Source organism: Triturus cristatus, chromosome 11 (genome assembly GCF_964204655.1).
Source record: "Triturus cristatus chromosome 11, aTriCri1.1, whole genome shotgun sequence".
NCBI classification, from domain to species: Eukaryota; Metazoa; Chordata; class Amphibia; order Caudata; family Salamandridae; genus Triturus; species Triturus cristatus.
Window position 1 is genome coordinate 956,952,673 of NC_140594.1, and position 15,488 is coordinate 956,968,160.

Consider the following 15,488-nt stretch of genomic DNA (forward strand, 5'->3'; position numbering starts at 1 on the left):
AATGTTAGTAGCTTTTGAAGCATAGTAAATTATTACCTCACTGTGCACCAGGATACAACAATCTTTGTTGAGTCTCTTCAGTGATTCCCTCACAATGACCCTCCAACAGTGCCTCTTATCTCTCCATAGCCCCTCTGTCAAATGTATTTCATTTGTTTTATAGCACCTCTCATAGCAGCTTAGGGTGTCAGAGCACTTTACATCACACACAGAGACAATGATTCATAAGTATGTAAATCAATGTATAGAAAATGTTACATAAGGCAAAGGGGACTACAAGGTGAAGGATTCACATGTCATCAATAAGGGTAGGCATGTTTTAAGAGTGCTTGGTCTGGAAAAGCACAAACTCAGGATTCAGACCATAACACCATGGTTAGCATTGACTTAAATAATGAGAATTAATTTCTACCCAAACAAATCTTTTCAGCAGGATCAGGACATCAGAATAATGGAAGACTGGGAACAAAACATAACTTACTAACTTGTACCAAGCAGTTTGCATGCAACTCTTTCATGGCAGTTCATAGCTCACTGTGCTAGAGCATGATTGTAAATTATTAACTACACAGTAACAAAAGAATCTCTGTGACAGAAGTAGTAACCCACTGAGCTATGTAGCAAAATATCGTCTTTTTAAATTTTAAATGCATGGTACACGTTCTTTGCAGCAGGCATATTAACCCTCTGTGGTACCTTAAAAGAGTCAAAGCTGCCACTGGACAAAACTCGCATCTTTCTCCAGCAGGTACATTAATCACCAGAGTTATCTTGACACTTTTATTGTTGCTCAAAACAGCTTATAATATAAGGAACTTTGCAGTGCTTTAAAAACTGCTGCCTGTGGACAACCTGGGAAAGTGTCTTGGACCCCTTGGGGTTCACAGACCACAGATTGGGAACCACTTTGTTATGACATTAAAAATTATAATAGATAATGACATTGAAAAACAACAAAAATAATACAAACTATATTAAAAACATTAACAATACTTATAAAAGTAATTTATCACATATACAATTAAACACATATACTAAAATACATAACAATGTGATTAAAATATTATTAGCAACAATATTTTGTAAACGATATTAACAACATACCTATTTTTAATATCGATATTAACAACATAGATACTTTTTGTAAACAATACTAACAGCATAGGGCCTAAACACAATGTTGGTTTGACTGCCACCAACAGGCCGTCGGTGGCGTCCATGGGACCTACAGGCCATCGGCCAGACCACCGCATTTGGATGCAGGCGGTCAGACAGTAGAGGTTGGGGGAAAAGACTACTGCCTCCAACAGGATCCAAGATCCCGTCAGGCGGCGGTCAGAATTCTATGACTACTATGAAGGTGGCGCCTGCACAGACACTGCTGTAGTGATTAGAATGTCCCTTTCTGACTTCCTATTCAAGGCAGGCACACCGCCATAAAACGGCTGATGGAAGCAGACTTTGGGGGGCATGAGCAGAACATGTTGAGCCCCCCACACATCCATGCCCTTTTCCTGGGCCACAGCACAAGCCACAGTAAATAACAGCACTTTTCAACCGCCGTGCTGGCGGTCTCATTGTAATAGGGCAAGTGGGACTACAGACGCATTGTCGGATGGTCTCCTGCCCAATGCTATGCCGTACGGCAGTCCGACCGACCATTATCGCAATTAGGGCCATCAAAAATTGATATTCTTGTCAATGATATTCCTGCATCATGGTATTTGTGGATAAAAATAATAAAAACTAAATATTTCTGCATCTCAATATTCTTTCCTCCATATTTTGTCTGAAAACCCTCTGCCACCATACCATCACAAGCTCACATTTGCCAAAAAGTTGCAGTAGCCCTAAGAATCTGCCAGTGTGGGTTTCATTCAGGTTGTCAACACTGCCATTGAAAATCAAGTCATGTTTTGCTAGGTATTATGCCATTGTTATAAGTCTAACCAAAATATGCTACCATATATCCTCGCCTCATGGATATATATTTTTTTAAATGTCAAGTGCTCCATGGAATTTTCCTGCTAATGCAAATGCTGTCCATTAGGGTGCCACTCAGACAAACTCCTAAACACATGCAGGGTGTTCAAGGAAGAAATAGTACATATTTTGCAGAAGAAAAAAATGCTAGATTTTAGTATGTTAAATAACCCAACCACCACTGGTTAATTTGGTGTCCGTTACTGATTCAAGGGTCGCTTTTCAAAGTCACATGGAACAGAGCCACATGCTTGGGTAGGTCCTCTGTGTGCTAGGTAGCAATGGATCTTATTGTTTTGAGTAGTAAGCAATTTCTCTGAATAATCAATCCGCAGGATACATTTACAACATCTTTAAATATTTCTAACTGTTCTAACACTGATTGGATAGCACTAAGGTATTCTGTTCGATTTTCAGCAGTGATTTCATCACTCTTTGCCATCCTTCACAATGCCAGTCTGCTGGCCATGTGGGTTCTCTAGTTCATGTTTGTTGTATATGGACAGTATGATAATGGCGGCCCTAACTTGGTACTGTTCCTCCAAATTAACATGTACATGTTCTTGGAGCTTTGAAGCTTCACTGGCTTATTCTTGCTTCTGGCCATCTAGGTTCCCAGATTTCTGTGTTAGGGACTGTGATACTGTGCCTTCTTTTACTTAGTGATTTCCCTTTGTAATCCCGAGATATTTAAATCAATTATATTGACTGCCATTTGAAAAAAGAATCAATGTTTAAAACCCATATTTAAAACCCATATGATCTGCCAAAAGCCATCTATTGCCATATCATAAACTTGTCAAGGTCATGCAAGATTCAGCTCCATATTCCATTGGATAAATTGTATACCTCATCAGCCTAGCTTCTTACAATCCCACCTATCAAGAGAATAAGATGAGGCTGCCATTACTTTTGAAATGCTGCATCACAGATTTGGATCACCTTATGCAATTGCATCAAATAATCATGATACCTTTAAGAAACTATTAAATACATATGTGCTTAAATATTAAATAAGGCTTGTTGTAGGAAATCAGGACACCTAATTGGTAATTGTGTACTTTAGAAAACGATTAACATACCATAATGTAGTTTAAAGTAACATCTCATATACCAGTTCAAATAAGGTCCAATCTTTATATTATATATTATGAGCAGAAACAGATATCCATAATCATGACCTTGGACTGAAAAATACTTCTGGTGTCTTAAACAGTAAATGGAAGCAAGAACAGACCAAAGAGAAAACATTCAGCTGGAAGCTTTCTTAAGTTTATAAATGTATGATGAGAAGGAAACCATGATAACTGTCTTACATTCTAAAAAGGAGGAGGCAGATTAACCTCAGAAGCACCAGTGTTGTTTACTAGTATGGTAAGAGAGCATTGATGGTCAGGAGCAAGAAGACATCACTGATACCTCTACAAGTATATTCTGCTATTTCCAGGAGATCTAGGGATTTGGATATTTAATGGAAGCTTCAACATGTCTCTGGCTGCAATAAACGTCTGTTATTCAGTGCCAAGAGACCTTGTTGGGGTGAACGTGCGCTGTACAAATACACATGTTATGTTATGTTATGTTAAGATAGGGATGAATTGTTCTTTTCTTTATGTGGATCTTTGTTGAGTTCCATAACATAATTTATCCAAATTGAATTGATATAAAAGAACAACAAAAATATGGAATAGCATAGGTCTTAAAGAAGGCCAAAGGGTAACCCCACATTCCACCAGAACCTCCTTGGATGTAAAAAAGGAGGTCTGGGACTACTGCGCATCAGTTTGAGGGAAAGGACTTCAGACACTGTAATGCTAGGCCATTTACACCAATTTCTCCTAACAGTGTGATAAAGGTAGAATGACAAACAGTGTCAAAAGCTGTGATAGATCAAATAATATGAGAGTCACTCTTCATCCCCTGACCTGAATCACCTGCAGCTGATTTATCACTACCGTAATAGCAACATATGTTCTAAGGTAAGCTGTAAAAATTGCTGGAGTGTCATCTACCATGTTAATATCCAAGATACAGTTAGATAATTGAGAGATGACAATCTTCTCTGCCACTTTGGACATCAAAGGTAGTAATTAAATTGTGCAAATATTACTGCGGACTGTAGAACCAGCAGAGGGGTTTGCAGTATTTGCCTAACAATAGCCTTTTCTCCACTCCAAAGGAACAGTTCCAGTCTGAAAAGAGTGAATAATAATGTTGGTCATACATTAGGCTATTGTGTCCATTGCTCGGGGACAGATGTTTGTAGGACACAGCTCTAACGGGGATGTGATGTGAATACTTCACCTACCAAAATGGAGGTAAATTGCTGCTTGCTTTGGGTGAGGTCACCTGCATTTGTTCTCTAAATAAATTTAGAAGTATACTTTCCTATATGCATGAGGGTCAAGAATCTTTAATGCACTGAATTGAACTTTTCTGAGAAATCAATGAAAAAAGTGCCACATAGCTCCTCTGTCTGATCAAATGTGTTGCAACAGCAAGGGGGGTTCCTATATCATTTGCTCTTGATTTATTAACGGATGACTTTATCCTGTTAGCTGGGAAAGCCATTTTAGTGTCTTTAATTAGTGCTTTATAGTTTAGTATGGCTTCAACATATCTACTTTTATCTTGGCAATGACAGTTTGTACACCACTCCCTTTCTAGATGCTCACATTCGTGTTCTTTTAATCTCAGGACTTCAGAATGCCAGGCTGCTGAGAGGGTTTTCCAGTGCCATCTGTTCATTTTCAAAAAGGCAATAGAATTTGAAACTGTTTCTAACCATATTGCCCCCCACTGCACTGCACATTCTCAGTGAACTGAGAGAAACTCTACAACACAGTGTCTAGTTTTTCAAAATAGTGCCCATCAAAGTGCTTTCTCACTGGCTATGTTTGGAGGAAAGCTAATCAATGAATGAATTAGTCACTTTACATACAGAAGGGAAACTTACATCATGTGTAAAGTTATATATTTAATGTACATACCAGGAGCATGACTAGGAATTCTACCTCCATGGCAAATCAACTGAAAGACTAACATATAATACCTTTATCTGATATTCTATCCCCTCCTACTGCATAAGAAGTATTAGTTACACAGCTCACCAGTGGCGTACCATTGTTAATGGCCCCACCAATCACCTTTTGCACTGCATATTGACAGTCAGGCTGAGCAAAGGTCAGCCTGCCAGACACTCTTCATGGTTGGGTCAAGCAGTCAGGTGCCTAGCAGCGTGAGCCAAGCTTGGCCAGGCTGAAAATTTCACAACCCTGTGAGTGTGACCTCCTCAGTCTGCAAAGCTCTGCAAGGTGCTTCCCCCCCTTATGGCAAGGGAGAGTGCCATTGATAGCCTCAGACCCAGGCGCTTTAATTTTAAGCCCGGAAGTAGGCAGGGCTGAGGGTCTATTAGGATGCCTTGTCACAATCACCTCAAACTCAATGGCCTCAAAACTGAATTCCTACTGATCGATCCACCCACCGCCACCTTTAGCTTCAATGATTGGTTGAATGATTGGTTGCCCCTTCTCTCTGCCTTAAACTGCACACCTCACATCGACGACTCGGCCAAACCCCAAAACATTACCCTAGACAAAGTCCTCTCCATGCATAAACACATCAGCGCCATCACCAGAGAATCCAACCATCAGTTTCATGTCCTTAGGAAACTAAAACCTTTCCTTGCTGTGACTGCCCTAAAAACTGCAACTCAGGTACTTGTGCTTCAGAAACTGGACTATGGTAGCGCTACCCTTGTTTATCTCTTGAAAACCTCACTAGCACCTCTTAAGGCCACTCTCAATTCTGCATCCAGGCTCATCACGGGGTCTAAAAAAAGTGATCACATCACCCCGAACTACCGGTGCTGAATTGGCTGCCAATTGAGACCAGGATGTATCTCAAAATTGCCTGCATGGCCCATAAAACGTTACGCCTCAAAACCCCTTCCTACCTGGCCCAGAAACAGACCCTTTTGGGTGGGATCAAACCCTCCAGAAGCACAAGGCCTTACTGCTCATACCACAAAAATGAAAGAAAAATAAAACATACTACTGTTCCGTCTCTGGAGTAGCCCTTGATATCTGGAACTCTCTCCCCACTGAGATCGGATGTAACCCCTCCACATCCCGCTTCAAGAAAGAAGGTAAAATTCCCATCCAACAAATTCCTTTTCTTAATGATGATCTGGCGTCGCCCTCACTCCCCGGTGTACCCCATCAGATATTTGGCCAGCTGCCTTCCGACACTCCACAACCAGCCCAAACCATGAACCTATGCTTCACTTCCCTTCTCGTTATTCTATGCAATGCTACTACGGGATTATTGTGCCACTAATCCCTTACTCCGCAATAGTCTCCCCACACTGCTTCCTCCCTCCTGAACTACCTCAGTACTTTTTGTACATTGCTGATCGTACTCCTCTTTGTGTACTGCCGATATGTGCAGCCATTTTGATACACTTTTATATTACTAGAGTGCTGCTTATTCTGGTTATATTCTCCCACTTTCCCTGGAGTGCTATTTATTTTTATTTTCTTTCTCTGCACCTGGTGTTACTGTCTTCATTCCTACCTCGTAAAGCATCAAGCTGCTGTGAACTTGAATGCTAAGATCCCTTGTGTCTTCACTACCTCTAATCAATCTATGCATGTACTTCCCCTCTCCCTGGTTTCTCCCTTTTCATAGCTACCTCAGGACTCTCAAACCTCAGGTATCCTATTGTCCTTCACACTCTTCTTCTAGTCAATTGTTGTTGTTTATTTTTGTATGTGTTTTATGTAACTCCAGCATATGCTGCCTTCTTCCTGGCATCTCCCATTTGCATTTTTACCTCTACTATATATATCTTTATGTACCCTTTATGTACCTCATGTTAATATTGTGGGCATTTTTTTTTACCTCATGTTATTACAGTTGCACATTTTTTAAATCATTATTATATTTATCTTGCATTTCCACCACTACTCTATATATATATAGTTTTAGGCACCCCTTTTGTAGCTCATGTTATTAACGCTGTGGCTATGTTTACCGTCACTGTGTATATTTTTATGCACCTGCTATGTACCTTCTGTTATTATTGCTGTGTTCACTCTGTAAAGTGCTATGATAACTTCAGGTCAAATTTGAGCTATACAAAACTCACAAATAAATATATAAGCAAATATAAAGTGTCGTGGAGTCAGCAACTGTCACTGACCCCCCCATCTCTCTATGTGAAGAGGTAAGTAAGTTCCATTGGTTGACCGATGACAAGGCCAGCCAATGAGAGGAGGCAGCGGGATCATTCTGTTTTCCCTTTCCTCTGTGAACATCCAGCTCCTTCCGGTGCCTTTTACTTCTCCTCCTGCTACCCGAAGAACCTGCTGTCAGCTGGTAAGTACTTTTGAAAAAAGTGTTTAGGTCTGTGTCTGTGCATGTAGGACTATAAGTGAATGTGCATGCTGTGAATGGATATGTGTGTGTGTATGTGCTTGTTAATGGTGGGTATATGAGTGAGAGCCTGTAAATGGATGGATGAGAGTGAGTTTACCTGTGGATGAGTGTTAGCATGTGTGTGCATATGTGTGTGTATATGCCCACCACACCACTACTCACATCACAGGCCACCACTGCAGCTCATCCTAATATATACTTGATATCACCCTTAACATGGTGCCTTAACCCGTACTGCCACCAATTCTAAGCAGTGAAGACAATGTGCTGCTATTATTCAATTTAATTATATTGTACATGTCATCCAAAACGTACTTGACTCCATCATGACCTGTACTGAAGGTGTAAGTAAGCTACTGTCTACCATGACAGAAAAAAGAAAGAGAGCAGTAGAAAAATAACAAATAAATAAATAAGTAAATACAAAGTGCTGTAGAGTCAGCAACTCTCACTGGCCCCCATCCCTCTATGTGAGGAGGTAGGTAAGCTGCAGTGGTTGACCCATGACATGGTCAGCCATTGAGAGTGAGCAGCGGGATCATTCAGTTTTCCCTTCCCTCTGTGAACATCCAGCTCCTTACGGTGCCTTTAGATTCTCCTTCTGCTACCTGCAGGACCTGCTGTCAGCTGGTTAGTACTTTTTTTAAAGTGTTTTGGCGTGTGTCTGTGCATGTATGACTATAAGTGTATGTGCATGCTGTGAATGAATGTGTGTGTGTGTGTAGGTGCTTTTTAATGGTGGGTGTATGTGTGAGAGTCTGTTAATGGATGGGTGTGAGTGAGCTTACCTGCAGATGAGTGTGAGCATGTGTGTGCATATGTGTGTGTGTATATGCCCACCCCACCACTACTCACATTACGAGCCACCACTGCAGCTCACCCTAAAATATACTTGATATTACCCTTAACATTGTGCCTTAACCAGTAGTGCCATTGATTCTAAGCAGTGAAGACAATGTGTTGCCATTACTCAATTTAATTATATTGTACATGTTATCCAAAACATACATGACTCCATCATGACCTATACTGAAGGTGTAAGTAAACTATTGTCTACCATGACAGAAAAGAGAAAGAGAGCAATAGAAAGATAAAGAGGCTATAGTTCAAGGTGGCCCCTCATCATATGCAAGTACATCTGCATAGATCTATGTGTGATCTGCCGGCACTTACTCAGTGATCTAGGTGTCATCTGCAGTTATTTGGATTCAGTCCTAGCAAATTGGCAGTGTATTCAAAGTATGACTTATATATAAGGGAAGTTCTACAGTAAAAAGATAAACCACTTTAAACATGTATCATTGTTTAACCAAGACAACCCCAGGAGCAAAAGAGTGAGGCCCAACGGTGAGAGCATTTAACAGGGTCAGACTGGGACATAAAATTGGCATGGGCACCAAAATTAAAGTGGCCCCCATTAGTGAACTAGAAATCAAAAAGAAGACTATCTATGCAAGTTGGGGCATATTTCCACCTGCACAGACATGCTGTGTAAGTGTTTTGAGGCTGATATACATTGGGCCATGCAACAATCTCACATACAAAAATGGGATTTATAAAGTAAGGGTATGATATTACTTAGGACAGTTAAGGAGGCTGAGGGTTCTAACCTAAGTATATGCTTCTCACTCCACCAAAGTGTTGACTTAGACCATAAAACAAACCACAAACAGCCAGACAAATGGCCCACACACAGACATGTGAAGCCAGCCTGTTGGGCATTGATTAATTGCCCTACAGGCCAGTTCAACCCTGGATGATGTCCTGCTTAATTCCAAGCTGTCCCTCTTTAGCAAGATACAATGTTGGAGCCCCAAAGGGTCTCTAAAGTGAGACACATTGCACACTCACTCATCCGAGTCAGGAGGCAGACTCTATAGTGAGTTGATTCTGGACATCCAGACAGGACACTTTAGTTAATATCCTGAGTGAAACACTCACAACACGCACTAATAATCTCAAGCAGCTTGTGAGACAGCATAGTAAAACATTCAATCCACAGTCATATATCAAGGGCATTGGAGGTATTTATAACATATATACATTTTGTTACAAATAGGATTTCTGGTTGGCAGAGGTATACGTCCTGTCCAAGGAAGAACCACAATTCTAGTCAGGATAAGACAGATACACACCATAAATTAAACAATGCTCACCCTCTGGTAGCTTGGCACAAAGCAAGCAGGCTTAACTTAAGAGGCAATGTGTAAAATATTTGCAAACACCTCAAACAGTAACACAATGAAAACACCTCAAAAAGACTCCATACCGGTCTAGCATCATAGATTATGATTTTATAAACAAAACAAGACCAAAATGACAAAATCCAATAAATAGAAGACAAGATGCAAATTTTTAAAGATTAAATACAAAAATAGCGATTAGAAGCAGTACGCATCTAAAGTGTTAATTGGTTACACTGGACCGGAACAAAGTCAACAGTTCAGAGCAACCACAATGGTGTGCAGCTTAGATAATGAACCCGCGCAGGACCTGCTGAGCAAAAGTACCTTAATCCTAGTCTCAAACATGAGATGTGAGGTGCAGCCGAGCAATGCATCGGTGTTGATCCGGCAGTCAAGGGGATGCTTCGATTTTCTCCACACACAGATGGCAATGTGCTGGTTCCGAAGATGAGGTGCCGGTTCTGAAATGCATTGGTTCTGAATCAGATGTGTCTGTGTTCTCCGTGCAGTCAAGGTGATGTGTTGATCATCTCTCTGCAGTAGCAGAGATGCTGTGGTTCTGATACAGTGGTTCAGATGGCAATACCTCGGTTCCAAGTTCGATGCACCGGTTCTGTTCCTGCAACAGAGGTGAAACTTTGAATCTGCTCACTCAGCAGAGAATACATTGGTTCCACTGGAGCAAGCACCTGGGTCAACTTCCCAAGAACCCGGCACAGGAGCAGAGTGAAAGACTTTGATGTCCCTGACTCTTTGAAGAACAGGAGGCTAGTCAGCTAGCCCTTGGAGTCACTCTGGATCTAGTGATGAAGGTCTAGTAAGAGAAAGCAGCAGGCAGCAAGACAGCACTGCAAGGCAGCAGTCTTCTAGAGCAGCTGTCCAGCAGAGTGACAGTCCTTAAACACATCAATCTTCTTCTTGGTTGATGGCTTCAGGCCCTGAAGTGTACTGAGTTGGTAGGGTCAGAAGTCTAGTACTTATACCCAGTTGTGCCTTTGAATTGGGGGTGACTTCAAGAAGGGTCTTTGGAATGAACAGAGGTCCTTGCTTCCTGCCCTGGACAGAGCCAAGCCTTTTCAGGTGTAAGGAGGACTATGCCCAGCTCCTCCCTCCCTTCCTCCCAGGAAGATGCATGAAGTCACACCCAGCCTTAATTTGCATGTGGCTTTCCACAGGAACTACACAAAGTGAACTGTCACCCAGACCAGCCAGTGATCAGAGACAGGCAGCAGGCACTAAATGCCTGCAAGCAGGAAATATCCAACAATTTAAAAGTGACATTTTCAGAATGGAAACTACAAATCTAACTTTACCATTCAAGATTATTTGCCATTGCCATTCTGAAGGTGCTGGACATGTCCATTCTACCTTCTCTCAGTTAGGAATTACACCTTATTAAATGTAAAAAGGAATCCCCAATGCTAACCTATGAGAGGGGTAGGCCTCTCTGTAATGAAAAATTAATCTGTGACTTTTTCACTACTAGGACATGTAAAACCTAAAAGTACATGTCATTCCTTTTTGTTCCATAGTACCCTGCCCTGTCTGCTATCTAGGGCCTACCTTAGTGGTGACTTGTATGTAATAATATAGGAATTTAAGGCTTGGCAAGGGGTTTTAAATTTAGACATGGCAGTGTAGGCTCTGCTGTGGCAGGTTTGAGACATGTTTAAGGGCTACTTGAGTGGGTGGTACAAACAATACTGCAGTCCCACTAGTACTATTTATTTTATAGGCCTTGGGCACATTTAGTGCACTGTACTAGGAACGTACAGGTAAATTAAATGTGCCAGCTGTGGATGCACCACTAAAACCATGTTTTATCGGAGAAGCACATGCACCTTAGCAGTGGTTGGCAGTGGTAAAGTGCTCAGAGTCCTTAGGTTAACAAAAAGAATCAGCAATATTATGAGGCCAGCAGGGAAAATGTTTAGGTAAAACGACCCTAAGGCTGTCAGGTCTAACAGATGCTCCATTGAAAAGCAAACCGATACAAGTTCTAGTTACAAAAATCATATGTGGTGACAATAAATCCAATATATAAATATAATGTCCCTCTCTTTAGGCAATTTTATCTGCCCAGAGGAGACTTAAGAAAATATTTACTTAAGGGCCTCAATGAAGGGGTGGAGAGAAGGGGCACCAGGCACTCGGAACAAAAGCTAGACCTCAGCTGGGGACTCAATGAGTGTAGTATACATCAATGTGCTTGGCACAAAGGCGTTTACTGCAGAACACTGTAAAGTTGAAAAGTGTTTAAGAAAGTCTTGTCTGGGACAGGAATGTGATGCTGGGAGTGGATATGAGAAAGCACTTACCAAGAAAAGAAATGTGGACAATTTCTGTAGGGACTTGCACTTGCAGAAATGACTCAGAGAATAAACACCCTCTTTTCTTCTCCTCCAAAAACTAGACTTTTGCTGCAAGGGATATGGGAGGGGTGTCAGTACGGAGTAGACAAATTATGGGTGGTATAGGATTGAGCAAGCAGATAGATTGGATGGCATAGGAATATAGCAGCTAGAGATTGGGTCTGGTAGGGATAGAACTAAGATGTCATAAATGAAGATTTTCTATTGGTTTTTTTAAGAAGTTACGATTGGAGAAGTTTTACTGAGACTCATCTATTGTTTTAGTTAAGATAATTTCCTTAGTGAAACTTTTTAGCAAGAAACTAAATTACCACCTCAGGGGTTGCCTTTAGAAAAGTAGTTGCACTGAACTTCTGCATAGGTTCAAACGCCATATCGAAATTCTTTTTGGAACTATGGTCTAGTCTTTGCTAGTGCAGTGACATGTCATGAGCTCAAGGCTTCCCAAACTGTCCATTTCTCCAATGTGTTTGTTTTAGATCAAGCTCATCTGCTGATATTTGGTGTGAAGACATTAACCCCTTCCCCGCTCATGACGGAACCGCTCCGTCATGAGCCACGGTTGCCGTGTGCTCATGACGGAGCGGTTCCGTGATGCCACGACCGTTGGCGGCCGCTCCGCCCACGCGGCGCTGTTTCCCCACCTGTGTGGGAGGACAACGCAACTGGGCGGAGTCATGACGGAACCACTCCGTCATGAGCACAGCTCAACCGTGGCTCATGACGGAGTGGCTCCGTCATGAGCACAGCGCCACCGCGCTGCCCCCCTGCACCCCCCAGCGCTGCGGCGGAATTCCCGCCGCAGCGAAGGGGTTAAGGGTGAAAAAGGTCTTGACTTGAACAGTTTGCAAATATCAAGGAAGATGATGTTGAACGGTGTTTATTTTTTACTTTGGATTTACAAGTTTTCATTTGCTTAACTAAAAGTGAACTTGTAAAGGTCACCTTTAGATTTGTGAGTTTTCTGCTGCTGGACTAGAAGAGTTCACAAAGGTCCAGCTTGAAGACTTCCAACAGAGTTATAATGGAGCTGGCTATGGGAAATGGAAAAATAAGGTTGAAAGCTTTGTTTTCTTTTTCAGGTGAAAACCATTCAGGAGCATATACTTTGCTTTGGAGAATATTTAAAAGCATGCCATTATTTGTTTGAAAGTGACTGCACCCTTGGAGGAGTTTAATGTCCTGCATGTTTGTTTTTGAATTCCTGGAATGTCACTGAACTATAATTTTGCGGACTTATAAATCAGGCTTACATGAAAAAAGGGAAAGGTGGCAGGGGAGAAAATTGTACTGTGCAATTGCAACACTCTCTCCTTTCCTTCCTTTTGTTCTTAGCAAATGTATTTTTGTTTTAAAACAGAGTTACAGGAAAGAATGTATATGCTGCAACAGAGTGCAGGCAGCCAAGGATGTTCAGATATCATCAAGGTTAGTGGCAAGAGTCTTTGTGTGTGCATAGAATTCACATTTATACAACATCTGATGCTATCAGTGTATATTTGTTTCCTTAGGTAACCAAACCTTGTCTAGTGCAACAGTAACAACTAACCGCTGTATCCTTTCCCATTCCCTTTCCCCTGGGGCCTCTGCTACTCATGTCTACCATAGGATAGGAGTCTATAAGTTACAAGGAGTAAAATAGTCCACAGTCATCCATGATCCCCCTGCGGTGGAGCTAAGCTATTTGAAATTGTGACATTAGTGGGAAGCCCTCAAATTATTACCACCTGGGAATCATGGAAGCTGAGAATCCCCATCTGAAAGATAATAGAGGTATTACGAAGGAGGCAAAGGGAAATGGCAGAGTTGTTCCACAAAGTGGATACGTTATGTGCTTCACAAAGTCCTCTCCCTGGCCCATCCACCAGTGCAGAGGCCAACTCTGGAGACATAACGGGTGCTGTCTCAGGAGTACAGACACAATTTTTTTTTTTTATCTCAGCCACAATTCTTTTAGCTTCATCTGAGAGGTACTCAGGAGAACCCCAAAAGTCAAACATTCTTCTCATACAGTGTATTTTACACTTTTATGTAAACCACAACTTTTTCCTTCGTCTGAGACTAAAGTAGCTTTTATTCTGTCTTATTTAATGGGGGATGCAGCAACAAGGTCTATGCGCTTAGTGTAGCAAGACAGCCCACTTTTGCATACCTAAATTAACCATTGATAGTGAGTTGTTGAAGTTAAAACAGGAAAGGAAGTATCTTTCAAGTTATTTGACTCAGTTTACCAGGTTAATTCTAGAAGCAGATTGGACAATGGAGAAATGAGCTGTCCTGTTTTATCGAGGGCTCAGTGATGAATTAAAGGATCTTTTGTCACAAATTCTAACTGTCCAACCTCTTTAGAGGGGTTAGTAGAATTGGTTTTACAGATAGATCAGAGTCAGTGTGAGAGAAAAGGGAATAAAGGGTAATGTGTTTGAAGTTCAGAAAATGCTGAGAATAAGGTTAGCTCTAATTCCCTTGAACCTATGCAAACCGGTGCAGGTTGGCCCCCTCTAACTAGAGATGAAAGAGAAAGAAGAAGAAAAAAAGATGTATGTCTTTATTGTGGGTCTGACATGCATTTTGTACGGGACTGTCCCAAAAAAAAGAGTCAAACAGTGGCTGGGAAACATAGCAATCCAGCACTGATTGGAATCCCAGTGCTGGAAGGGAGTACACAGATTCAATCTATTTCATCAACTGCTTCCCATCTGTGTTACATGTACCCTTAATGTTTAAAGATCAAACTTTAAATGAAGTAGTAGCTTTGCTTGATTCTGGTATTACAGGTGTATTTGTTGATTGGGGAATAGCTCAAATGTTAGGAGGGTCTATACTAAAAAAGAGCATGACTATCCTGTTAGGGCTATTGATGAAACAACACTAATGCCAGGACCCATCACTCATTTCACCCTTCCATTCATCATCTCAAGTAATCAGGAACATTCTAAAACAATCATTTTTGATTTAATCAATGCTCCAAATTATGAAATCATATTATGGTTACTCTGGTTAAAGAAACATAATTGGAGAATTAATTGGACCACAAAATAAATCTTTTTCTCTTGGGATTGTAATGCAAATGATGTACAGGAAGCTCAAGAAACAGAACAAGTATTAGCAGAAATACATGCTAGCCAGGAAGATATAAATTATTCTGATATTATTCCTGCTCAATACCATGACTCTTTTGATATTTTTAGTGATAAGGGAGCTAAAAGCTTAGCACCACTTCATGAATACGATTGTCGTATTGACTTGAATCCTGGGACTAAAATACCTTGCTGCCAAATTTATGCATTGACTAAGAAAGAGACTGAGTATCAATGTAAATATCTGGATGAATACTTAGTAAATAACTCTTTTTGTAAATCTAGTTCTCCAGTGGCTTTGTCTTTGTTTTTCATCCCATATAAAGAAGGTAGTGTAAGAACGTGTATTGATTACTAAGCCCTGAATGCTACCACCATTAAGAACAAATATCTCATTCCATTAATACCAGCACTGTTGAATCAAGTGA

The 15,488-nt window shown here is 41.0% G+C and overlaps 1 protein-coding gene across 1 annotated transcript in view; it reads right to left on the reverse strand.

Moving 5' to 3' along the window:
* Window positions 1-15,488, reverse strand: part of LOC146785743 (neuropeptide FF receptor 1-like) — a 782,045-nt gene that overhangs the window by 266,335 nt on the left and 500,222 nt on the right. The gene's annotated exons all lie outside the window — the stretch shown is intronic.